Source organism: Oryzias latipes, chromosome 8 (assembly GCF_053564925.1).
Source record: "Oryzias latipes strain Hd-rR chromosome 8, Olatipes_Hd-rR_3.1".
NCBI lineage: Eukaryota > Metazoa > Chordata > Actinopteri > Beloniformes > Adrianichthyidae > Oryzias > Oryzias latipes.
In genome coordinates this window covers 27162013-27174249 of record NC_136244.1, presented here as the reverse complement: position 1 = coordinate 27174249, position 12237 = coordinate 27162013, and the positions used below count along the sequence as shown (strand labels likewise).

At 43.1% G+C, this 12237-nt stretch overlaps 1 protein-coding gene across 1 annotated transcript in view; it reads right to left on the bottom strand.

Moving 5' to 3' along the window:
- grin2ca (glutamate receptor, ionotropic, N-methyl D-aspartate 2Ca) overlaps positions 1-12237 on the bottom strand; it is a 59016-nt gene that overhangs the window by 42657 nt on the left and 4122 nt on the right. The window lies entirely within an intron of this gene.

Here is a 12237-nt window from a genome sequence, read left to right as displayed (position 1 = left end):
AGTGGTATCCGTGTATTTCTGTGTGTTCTATTTAAGAGTTTTTGCTCTCCTAAAGTGATAAAGTGATGAAGGACTTGCCAAACCTACTTGGGCGCCGTGCCCGTGCTTTAAGGTCGCGTGGGGAACCCGGCACCTTTCCTTTCGGTCCGTGCTCGGTGTCCTGGGCTGCTGGATGTCACTGAGGCCGCGTGAGAGCCCATTAAAGAAGCCCAGCGTGGTATTTTTAGAGCACGTCTGCGTGGATAATGGGGCTGCAGCCGGGCTGCTGGATCTTAGGGCGGCAGCTGCCGCCCTGCTGTTGTTGTACTCTGCGGTCCAACCCAACAGATGGTGTCCAATGTTTAATGCAACAAATGGAGAACACGAGGATTTAAATTTTTTGTCTCGTGACTTCACTTTGATGCCGTTACTTAATTTTGCCAGCAGCCCACGGCTCTCAAGCATAATCTGTCCAGGTCCTCCGGCAGGCTTTTCTCAGAACTGATTGATCGTCTTTGTGCTGGAATTGTGATTTATCGGCTGTTTGGGAACTTTACAAGTGCACGACTTTCTTTCTGAGCAGCCGAGTGTGGCTAATGGACATAACAACGATTGCAAAGTGTTGGCCATTCATTCTTGTTTGTCAGTTGTGATTGTTTTTGCTGTCTGGACGGTAATGAAGGACCTGTGTGACTTCTAACCCTTCCAGCCTCTTTCTACCTTCACACGGCAGCCAGACGGGTCTGTGTTCGCTGTCAGACAGACTTAAACTCTGTTAAATCTGTCCCCGGCGTGTTCGGGCTCTGAGCGAGAGCTGCCACTGGTCCCCCGTCACAGAGACCTGATCCACTGTGTGATGGAATCCCACAGGGGTGAATATATTGTAATCTCCCGGTAATCCCTGCCGGGCGTCAAGGCCCGCGGCTTGATTGTGGTGTATAAACTTATCAAAAGATTTGGCGGCTGCACAAGTCGCAGTACAGCAGAGTGAAGCTGCAGTTCTGCGCAGGCCTGAGCTCCTCCTAGAAAGCTTTACAGGCTAACAGGCTGGAAGGGAGCAAGCGGACCGCCGCCGCGCCTCCTGAATACTTATCAGGTGATTGTTTTTCCCGTCATGTCACCTCCTGAAATCCAAAGACACAACATCCCTCGGTTCAAACACCATCCTGCAGGTAGATTGTGTTGTTTAAACCTTTGTTCTGATGTTTACCCCCGTCGTGACCAGACGATCCTTATATTTACATAGTAGGGGGGGGGGTTATGTTCAGCGTCAAACGCTGTCAAACCACAAATGGAGGTCAACGGTGTTTGAACACAGGGTTCAGGTAAACAATAGCCTTTTGAATAGATTAGGATTAAGTGAGATTATGGGACATTTAAGAGAAAAAAATTGGCTGCTAAGTTTTTTTATTTTCACTTAACCCCGGAGAATCCACAGCGGCAAATTTGGTGACTTTTTTTTTGTTTGTTTGGTTCAGTTTTTTACATTTTGTTTTTTACTTTCAAACAAAACTAAATTATTTGTACTTTTTTCTTTTTTTGGCTGCTGTTAATTGGTGCCACAATGAAACTCCTGAAAGATAGTCGTTCCTGGGTTCTCCAGGGTAAAAAGGATAAAAAGCTGTCTGTGTGGACTCTCCTTCATCCCAGATAATAATGATAATAATAATAATAATAATAATGATGATAATAATAACTTTGCCATTCAAGACACCCGAGAACACTTTACCAACAAAACAGTAAAAACAAAAACAAATTAAAATTAATCAGATTATTTTGAAGCAGCAGGTACAAAAAAAACTGTCAACTGGACTTAATTTGTCTAATTATTACTATTATTATATTTTTATTGATATGATAATTATCTCCTCCGTTCACAAGAAAAAAGTTGGAAGTTGAAATGATCAGTAAAAAGTTAACGGACTCAAAGGTTTGAGAGGATTTTAGTTTTTTTAAATTATGTGCGGGTTGAAAATCATCTTGATCATAAATATTTAGCTGCTAAAACTGTCAAGAGTTAAGGAAATTTTTTTAATTCAAAAGCAAAACCAACTTAACTGCTTAAGACCCGAGCTCTCGTTTAGTCACAGGGCCCCAGTTCAGCAGCTTTACCCGCCGTGGGAATCTAACCTGAAATGTGAAGTCCACACATGTGGACGCCACAGGTCTGAAGAAAGTGAAGCTTTCTTTCAACAAACAATAATGTTAAAGATAAAAACATGAGTCAAAACTTAATTTCGTTGTCTTGGTAACAATATGGAACAATGCAGATATTCCTAATTAGGATATTAGAAGGAGCAAAGATGGAAACCTGGAAGTGACAGAAGAACTTCACCGCAGATCCAGATCCAACAGAGAATAGAAAAAAACCAAATACAAAGATCTCTAATATTATGTACTTGATATAAGAAGCAGAGACTTCAAATGTAATGTTTTAATGAGGTGGGAAACCAATGTTTAGATATAAATTTAAACATTGTATAAAGGTATTTTAAAGTCTCTTGTTTTCCATTTGTGCTGCTGAACAGTTTCTGGCATATTTTAGAGGTAACTAGTCTGCTGCTAAAGATCTATTTTCTGAACAAGCTGATTGTAAAAATGTTCGTTGTTCATCCTGGGCTGCCATCCGAGCATCCTAAAACGGCGGAGCTCAGATCAGCGGCGTGTGAAACAACGCTCTCTTTTTGTTTCTCTGACTTTGAGGATCAGATGCTGCTGCCGGCATCTGCCGCTCTGTAGATTTTGCATAGATTAAGCCCAATGCAGATGCATGGATTATTGTGACAGAGTGTGGTCAGAGGCAGCTTGTTGCATGCTGCACAGAGTCACTGTGAGTCACGCTTTTCCTGCTGACGCAGGAAGCGGAACCAATTACTGTCCAAACCCTGCAGGCCTGCTGGTGTATAACTAGACTCTTGATAAAAGGACTCCTGTGTTTTGCAGTCATTAAACACTCTAATCACTCAGTTAAATGTTTCTAAACGTTCCATGGAAAAAGACTGGTTTGAAAAACAGTTTTTTTTCTGCAGCTTTCTTTGCCTTCACTTCAGTCTGTCCTGCAGCGGCAGCAGCAGCCATCCTAGACCAGGACCAGATTGTAGACCAGGACCAGATCCTCACTTCTTCTTTCTTACAGCGTCTTTGAGCACAAAATTGACCACCGTTGCAGACTCAGAAACTCACCAAAATCTCTTAAGTTACCTTCACATCGGAAAAATGTGTTTCACGTCCAAGAACGCGCTTAAGTTAACGCGGTTTCATGAACGTGCATTCACCCGGTGGTGTTTACACCGGACCAGCAGCGGACAAGCTTTGGCTTTTCTACTGTCTACTAGGGCTTGTCCGCCTGCTCCATTTGGAAGAGGTTTGGTGTGAAATGTTAAAGCGGTAGGGGTGGCTGCATCGATCTGAGCATCAATAGTATCAATACCAAGGCGAAGTGTCGATACTAGCGCCATGAGATCGATACTTTCAATACTTTTGTCACTTTTTTTTATCAATACGGACAATAACGAGCTTTCTTACTGAGTTCATTCAAACGCAGCATCTATCTGTCCACAGCGTTGCCAGAAATGGGCAAAAAACTGCCCAATTTGAGTTAATACTCACCCAATTTGTGCACAAACCTGCCCAATCTGGCAACACTGTGTCTGTGCAAACGGAGCCCCTCCTTCTCTCTCTGCTGCTGCTCACACCTTGCCCCTCCCCTCCCTGCTTCATCGGAAAGCGCCACATATTTGCACCAATGGCAGGATATTTTTTTATATTGTTTGTGTTTCTATATGTTTTACAGTGTTTTACACACCCTAACTCCTCCAGCATCTTTGGGGAGCCTAATTGGGGAAAAAAGGTTGGAATTAGAAGAATGTCGATTTTCCGTTGAATATTGTGAAAATTTACTGCATGAATTGTTGGCTGAAGCTCAATGGAACAATATGATGAACATATTAGGGATGTCTTTAACATACAAAAAGAAGTCTAAAAGTTTACGTTTGTGGATCATTTCAATAATGTTAAAGATTTATTCATCACCCCCATGTGCCAAAAAATAAAAAGGTTTCTATTGAGATAAATCAACAGAAAAGGTGCCATTTTGAAAAATAAAAATAGATTTTTATGAATTTGTCATGTTGGACTCTACTTTTCCATACAGAGATCCACATTTTAAGCCTCCAACCAGAATAATCTTCACTTCTTTAGCAGAACCAGCACTTTATATTTGTCCTGTGAGCAAACCTCTCTGAAGGATTTTAACAGAAGGTTTGTCATTTGAGCGGGAATTCGAGCCTGAAGGCAGCACATGTTCAGATAACGGCTTCTGGCAGGGCTGGAGTTGTGTTGGCAGGTCCGGGCGCCTCGTCCTAATTTTCTAAACACATTTGTATATCTATTTCTGCAAGTGAGGGCAAAGCATTTGATCATCGCACACAGAAAAAGATGTGAGGTTTATCAAGGAAAACAATCAGTGTGGGGAATCCTGAACTTCAAGGAACTCGCTAAGGAGCGTTCAGGATGCGTTTATCCCTCTTTAGTGAGATGCAGGTGAGCCTATGTCAATTTACAGAAAAACATTTCAGCATCAAAGCAGCTTCTGTGAGAAGAAATGTTCATTTGGAGCAGCAGGAAAGTCTGCATCAACTATCATAACTGACCTCAACCCTTTTAAAGAGCGTGGACTTCATTCCCACCTGTTTTCCATTTCTCTTCTCACCTGCATGCAGGAAAAATCCCAATCCAGGGTCATCCCAATCCATTTAACTAATCGGAAGATTCATCCGTTTCGGGGAAACCAGCAGATCGTTTATTTTTTATTTTTGCTATTATATTTCAGAAACCAAACACTAATTTATGTATAACTGATCAAACAGAAACCAATCCTTTCACCTTTCAGTGTTAGAAAGAGGCTCAGACTTTGTCATCAGAACATTGGAAACATCATGGCTGCTGTTTTTTTTTCCACAAAAAACCATGTTTTAAATCAGGACTTGGTTGAACGGAGATGAAGGGCAGTCTAAAAATGATCAGGTGTGTCGGAGTGCGCCTGCAGCTGACTTCAGCACCGACAAGAGCTGCAGGAGAGCTGCGAGTAAAAGTCACGTCAGTCACCAAAGCTGACGAAAAGCAGCTGACCTGCAGGTAACAACGAAGCTGCTTCCTCCTCAGCTGCAGCAGATTCGGTTTAGAGGGAAGTATATTTGCTTTAGAGATTTGGGGATTTGTACCTGTTTGCCAAAGTATAAAGCAAAATCTAAAATATCTGAAATATTATGTTTCATTCCCCACATTTCTTTCTCAAAGGTTTATGTCTAATTAGCTAACATTTGCTTTGTAAAAGACCAGGATCTAGTTTTTGTTGATAAACCAGCGAATTTTGGAAATTCAGTGTCATATTTGGAGCTTTCAATTGAGGCAAAAATGAAAATGTGACATAAAATTGTAGGAATGTATTAAAACAAAAAGAAATGTGATTTCCCCTCTGTCCTATAGTGGAACCTCAGATCCAGGAACAACAGTGCGGTTTCCATCCTGGTCTTGGAACAGTGGTCAGCCGCTCTACACCCTCTTTAGGGTGCTGGAGGGTTCGTGGGCTCATCCAGTCCATGTGTTTTATGGATTTTTTGATCGCGTCCCTCGTCGTATCCTATGGAGGATGCTCTGAGAGTGTGGGGTCCAGGGACCCTTACTGAGGGCTGTCCGGTCTCTGTATGACCGGAGCAAGAACTTGGTTCGCATAGCCGGCAGTTCCCGGTGAAAGTTGGGGTCCGGCAGGGCTGCCCTTTATCACCGGTTTCTAGATGCAGGAAGGGGCCAGAGGGGGCTTGGGGACTGCAGGATTTCCTCTGCCTCTGGCTTCATCAGGGCAGGACCTCCAGCATGCACTGGGGCGGTTTGTGGCCGAGTGTGCAGCGGCTGGGATGAGGCTCAGCACTGCTAAATCTCAGGCCATGGTTCTTGACTGGAGAAAGGTAGTTTGCCATCTCTGGGTGGGTGGAGTGTCCCTGCCCCAGGTGGAGGGGTTTAAATATCTTGGGGTCTTGTTCAGGAGTGAGGGAAGACTGGAGCGTGAGATTGACAGGCGGATCGGAGCAGCGTCTGTAGTTATGCGGTCGCTGTATCGGTCCGTTGTGGTGAAGAGAGAGCTGAGCCAGAAAGCAAAGCTCTCCATTGATAAATGTCTGATATAAAATTCCTAATGATCAATATTACTGAGAATAAGAGAGTTTATTCAGTTAGTTAGGGTTAACCAACCCTAACTAAGATCTTTCCAGGTACTCATAAAATATCTTTTACTTTTTTACCCTTAAAGTAGCTTTAATATTTTAAAAAATAGTAAAGTTGTTGTTTAATTTCACATTCACACTTAAAAAAACTTTGATCCAAACCCAAGTGAAGCATGTTTTAACTTTGTGATCAATCAGGTTGCGACTGTGTAGCATCATCCACTGGTTTTACTGCTGCGTAATCTGTGGAAACGCTCTGGTTTACTCACATAACTTAGTTTCATAGCTGGAGTGGGAATATGTGATGGCACTCGTAAAAGAAAAGAAACTGTAAATGCATCTGTGGCTGAGGACATTAACGAGTTTTCTCTAAGAAGTTAGATCAGAAAAAAAGATAGAATTTAAAATAATTCAGTAATGTTTCCAGAGCATGTTCTTTGTTTAGAAAGGGACAGATCTGTCCACGAGCTGCTCCACATGTCCAGAAAACCGCTCACTGATAGAAACATGTTACAGCATCAACAATGACACCGTTTCTTTTGTTTTCGGCGTGCACGGCCCGTCTGTAAACTCCTCGCTGCAGATCCGGACCGATCGCTTTGCAAATGCTGAATCAGATTAAACCCGCTGCACTTAATCCAGATCATAAATAAAGCTGCATCTCTGTCATCCCTGTTATCCTCACCTGACCTTTGGAATGTGTTGGGAATGAAGTGAACCTGGAACCAACAGGACCAGAGCAGCCCTTTCTTTATTTGAGCTTCGACTGACTTGTTTGTGCAGAACCTTTAGTCTAATGGTGTCTAAGCGATGACTTTGTTTGACTTCATAAAATAATTTTGACTGAAATCAGAAATGTTTTTACCTTCTCCATCATTTGCATCAGTTCCTTTGTTTAAAAAAGCAGAAACAATAAACCAGAGCTTTTCTAATGTAAACAGACTCTTCAGCGACAGAAATCTACCGCTGACAAACTAGTAAAAGTTCTTCTGTGAAAAGATCTGATGGCTGAAGGACGATTAAAGACCCACTCTGATGAAAATGGGGTTTTTGGTGTTTTTAACGTCTTCTTTTTCTGATAATTGAGGACAGAAAATTCAGCTCAAAATACCAAAACAGTCCCGTCCACAATTCGTAGGTGAATTTCTGATGAACTCCTGCCGCTCTGCAGGAACGATGTCCAAGAAAAACAACACAGGTTTTTTGATTTTTGCTAAAAACGGCATCGTGATGAGTAAACGACCATCTGGAACGCTTTGAGAACGGATGATCAGAGGGAGTCCCACTCCGTTCATGCTACTCACATCAACAACCACACACACAACCAGCTGATGGTCATCCAGCTCTGACCAGGAAAACGTTCATGGATCTGTTTGTCTGCAGGTGGATGATCAGAATGGAGCGGAGCAGAGAGCTTCCTGCTTGTTGTAGCGGCTTCTACGTTACACCGTCACGCTTTATCAAACGTCATTTTTTCATCTGCTCCTGATTCAATACGCTTTGAATAAAGGAATACCGCTTCAAGCTTAGTTTTCTTTTTTCATATGTGATGTTTAGGGGATTTATCTGAACTGTTGCCTTTGTCCGATGACTTTGATGTTTTCAGGTGACATTTGAGCGAGCTGATGGTCATCCAGGTCTTTGGAAAGTGTCTGCTGCTGAAATGTTCAGGCTGGAATCATTTTGATGTCCTCTCTGACCAAGGAAAACCAGGATTAAAGCTCCCTTCAACTTTTTTGTACAATCAGCCGCTAAAGGCCGTGTGGCACAGCCAACGCCTACGTTTTGCGCACATTGCACGGATGAAAAGTGGTCAGACATAATCTACGTTGAAAAAGTGAGAAGGGTTGTGGTCTTTACCAATGAACCACGTTAAAACCCAATAAACCACAAAAAGAACGCTTCGACCTACGTAGAACATGAACCGCGCGTGAAAAGTCTGTTAGACTTAGAGGAACAGTCATCTCACAAAAATCACACAACTGAGAAGATTTGCATAATAATTACGACTAAGCTGTGTAAAAGAAAAAAGGCTTAATTCCAAACTGACTGAAATTTTTAAACAACTCAAAACCAAATTAACGGAAAGACCGGTCGTCCGAAACCCCCCACGGACATCTGCAGACATCGACGAACGTAAGAAGCACTTATGAATGACGTCAATCACGCAGGAATCACCAAAGACCAACATTTCATTTGAAGAAAATGTGCAAAATGTACGCAGTGACTGTTGGACGTCAGCTAAATTCTAGTCATCTGATTGGTCCAACAGAACAGTAATGACTACAACCATCTTTGTCAGAGTTTTCCTAAATTTGAAAAGAGATGATCTCTACGGTCAAATCACCAGACAATAGATTGATGGGGTTTCCATTTTTCTCTGGTTCTAAAAGTTTCTTGATTCTCTCAGAAACTGAAAGCAAAGCGACAAAACGTCCTTGGAGACATCCGCCAGGATCCACACTTCAGATCAGAATTCCTGTAACGTTTGGCTCTTAAAACCTGGTGAAGCCCCCCCACCCCCACCCCCACCATGTCCTTAAACCTGTCCAATGATTCACGGCTCTGTGATGAGAATGACGGATGGAAGTCCGCCGTGAGAAACCGTGTAGGACCGAGTCCACGTCTGGCGGCGCGTCGAGCCGAGCTGCGCCCACAGTAAAAACCACAATGATTTATCCGTCTCTGCTGACCCCTGGAGACACAGCGCCGTGGAGCGCGCTCAGTCAGATGTCACACACTTGTGCTGGAGGGCTGCAGGCATATTTAAGGCATGAACGTTGCTGACGTGCCATCAGCCATGTGAGATCTCAATAAATCCTCCATCTTTACCGATGTGTCTGATGACCTTGGAGAGGAGATGAAGCCAAAAGGGGTCTCACATAAATATTCTCATGCTGCGGTGGGAATAAATGAAAGGAGCGTTCAGGCCTCCGATGATATTTCTGTGCATTAAAGGATTATATTATTCAGGAAGGCTGGAGCTGAACTGGGCAGCTGGATTTATTGGATGTGTATGAGCGGAGCCCTGATGAGCAGGTTTTAAATGCCACAGAGGACCTGGAGCTATCTGCTCCTGCTTTATTGCACTTCTGTCTTTGAAAACCCGTCCAGGGCTCCAGCTAAAGCTCCTTCATCAACATGTGAGAGGAGTCTTCATGTCGCACGCAGAGGCTGCTGTGATGTTTGGATTTAGGGCAGAAGCAGAAGTGTGGGATCCTCATTTACGCTGTCAGCCGACATCTCGCCTTTACATTTCCCTTCCAGCCAGTCAGGCTTTATTGTGGTCTGCTAAAAGGAGCCGGAGACACAAATCATCTGACTCGTTTATTGATTCTTAAAAAAACATTCAGGTTTTTTTTATCACTGCCTTGTTTATCATTTACTCTGATTGAAACCTTGTCTGCTCGCCTCTTTCTGCCAAGAAACACATTTATTCATCATGCTGATTTTTCACAGATGAATTCGTATTTTTTAAACTTGCTGCTATTAAGTACCAAAAATATCAAAAAATTTCATTTTGATTTGTTTTTTGTATATTAGACAATCTGAGCAACTAAATAGTGGGAGAAATGAACCGTTTTGGATGGCGGTGGTGCTATGATGGTGTGGGATGTTGGCACTAACACCTAAATGTGGGAGCTGACCTGGTGAGATGTTCATCTTGTGTTGCGATTGACTTGGCAAAGGCGTTTGATGCATCCCACAGGATTTCTAAGGCTGGGCGGAGATTTGGGACCCGCTTTTATGGTCACATAGCTGTGGGACAGTAGGTGGAGCGCAAACATCCAGAACCAGGAGGGAAACTCCTACTTGTCCACGTCGACAAGAGACGGTTACGTTGGTCGTCACCTCCCTCAAAGAGCCACTCCGATGAAAGTCATGTTTTTGGTGTTTTTAACATCTTCTTGTAGCATTTTTCTGCATTTATAAAGAAAATTACGCTCAAAACTGCATTCCTCAGCATTTCTTCATTCAAATCGTTGTGAATCAGGAGCAGAGGAAAAGATTCTGCTTGAAAAAGATCGTATTGGTGACAAAGAAAATGGGCCAAAAGCTCCTGGCTCCATTCTGATCATCCACCTGCAGACACACAGATCCGTGAACGTCTTTGCTTTCCTCGTCTGACCTGGAATCTGGATCAGAACTGGACGGATGCATGGCGTCGATATGTCTTGGCGCTTTTGTTCGCCGCTACTGTTAGCTTGGGGGTGTGAGAGGCAGTAAGACAGTGGGGGAGCCTTTCTGAGATGCAGTCTGTACGGCCCAAACCCAGAAATGGGTTAGAAATGAATGGATGAATTTTAGTTCCTGGGTTTTCAGTTCCATCAGAACAGACGACTGAGGACTTTGGGGGCCGTCAACCATCTGCCCCGAATCCTGATGGGGGTTTTGCTGCAACCCGGGCCGCCTGACCTGACCGTGAGCCTCGACGGTCCGGACGGCGGGCGGGTTGGCGGGCGCGTGTGCAGCTGAACGTAAAGCGCAGATAAGACCCTGACTAAGCTAAAACCGTGAGCACCACCCACCCACTCCCACCCCCACCCAACCAGCTGTCAGCAGCCGGCCCACACATGCAGCCGACCTCTGACATGCACACTCATGTACACACACACACATGCTCTAATCCACATATGAGCATACCACTTTGTTCTTAATCTGTCTTCTGTATGTGTCTGCGGGCTTTACATCGCGCTCAGGCCTTCAGCCCTATATGATCCAGCTGCATGTTTGAGTCACAGCTGGAAAATGAAACCAAACGATGTTTTTGACGCAGACTCTGTCTGAAAGTCTCTAAGTTTTCATGAAACAAAGTTTAAAAACGATTTTGTTCTCAGAGAAGCATCCAGACGTCAGAGTTTTAGGTTTAATCTCCAGTTCTGCAGCTCAGACGACGCACCTGATGCTTAGTTGGGACTGTGAGCCAACTTCATGTTAATGGGTCGAATGCCTTTAAAGCATTTAACCCATTGTTTTCCTGTTTCTTTTTTAAAGTGTTTTCCTCCATTTTTTGCCACTTAACTCCTACAATTTGTCATCTATTTCATTTGTCATCTATTTCAACCATTCAACTATTCAAATGTTCAGCTCTTTCAGCTTTTTCCAGCTTCTGGCTCCCTGTACCTCAAAGAATAGACTTCAAAGCAGCTCTGCTTGTGTACAAGTCTCTCCATGGCCGAGCACCAAAGTACATCTCTGACATGTTAGTGCCATATGAACCATCTCGTACTCTGAGGACCTCAGGGACCGGCCTCCTGTTGATTCCCAGAGTCAGAACTAAACAAGGGGAATCAGCGTTTCAATATTCTGCAGCTAAAATCTGGAACAGCCTCCCTGAAGGCGTAAGACAGGCCTCTTCTGTGTTCATGTTCAAATCTAGACTTAAAACATTTCTGTTTAGCCGTGTATATGACTGAAAGGTCCTATCTGTACTTTTCTTTCCTTCCTTTCTTTTTAAATCTTTTTTTTTTTTTTTTTTTTTTTAAGTAAATTTTATGTTGATTATTTCTATGATGTATTGTGATTTTAATGCATTTTTCTGTTTTGTGAAGCACCTTGAATTACTTTGTGTACGAATTGTGCTATACAAATAAACTTGCCTTGCCTTGCCTTGCCTTCAAATCCTTGAACTTTTCCAGATATTCCAGGATTTTATCCTCCATTGAAATATATGGGGAATCCTTGGTGCAGAAGCTCGCTGGTTCGATACCCGGCGCTGGCATTTTTCCCAAACATATCTTTTTCTGTTATTGTGCTGTTTTGACTTTATTTATGGTGAACTTTGATCATTTCTTTTTTTTTTTTGTGCCAATTATTCTCCTTTAAGTTTCATTTTCATTCAGAAATACATCATTCAACTCTGCAGTTTCTTCTGGAAAAGCAGCTTTTTTCTAGTTCTCTTGAATTCCCTCAGAAAGGAATCTAAACTCGTAAATGAAAACTTAAACAGTCGAGAGAAGCGACTCCAGGGTCAGGTGACTTCCACGACAAAAACCTCTGAGCAGGAAAGTGGATGGAAATAAAAGGTTGAAGCTCA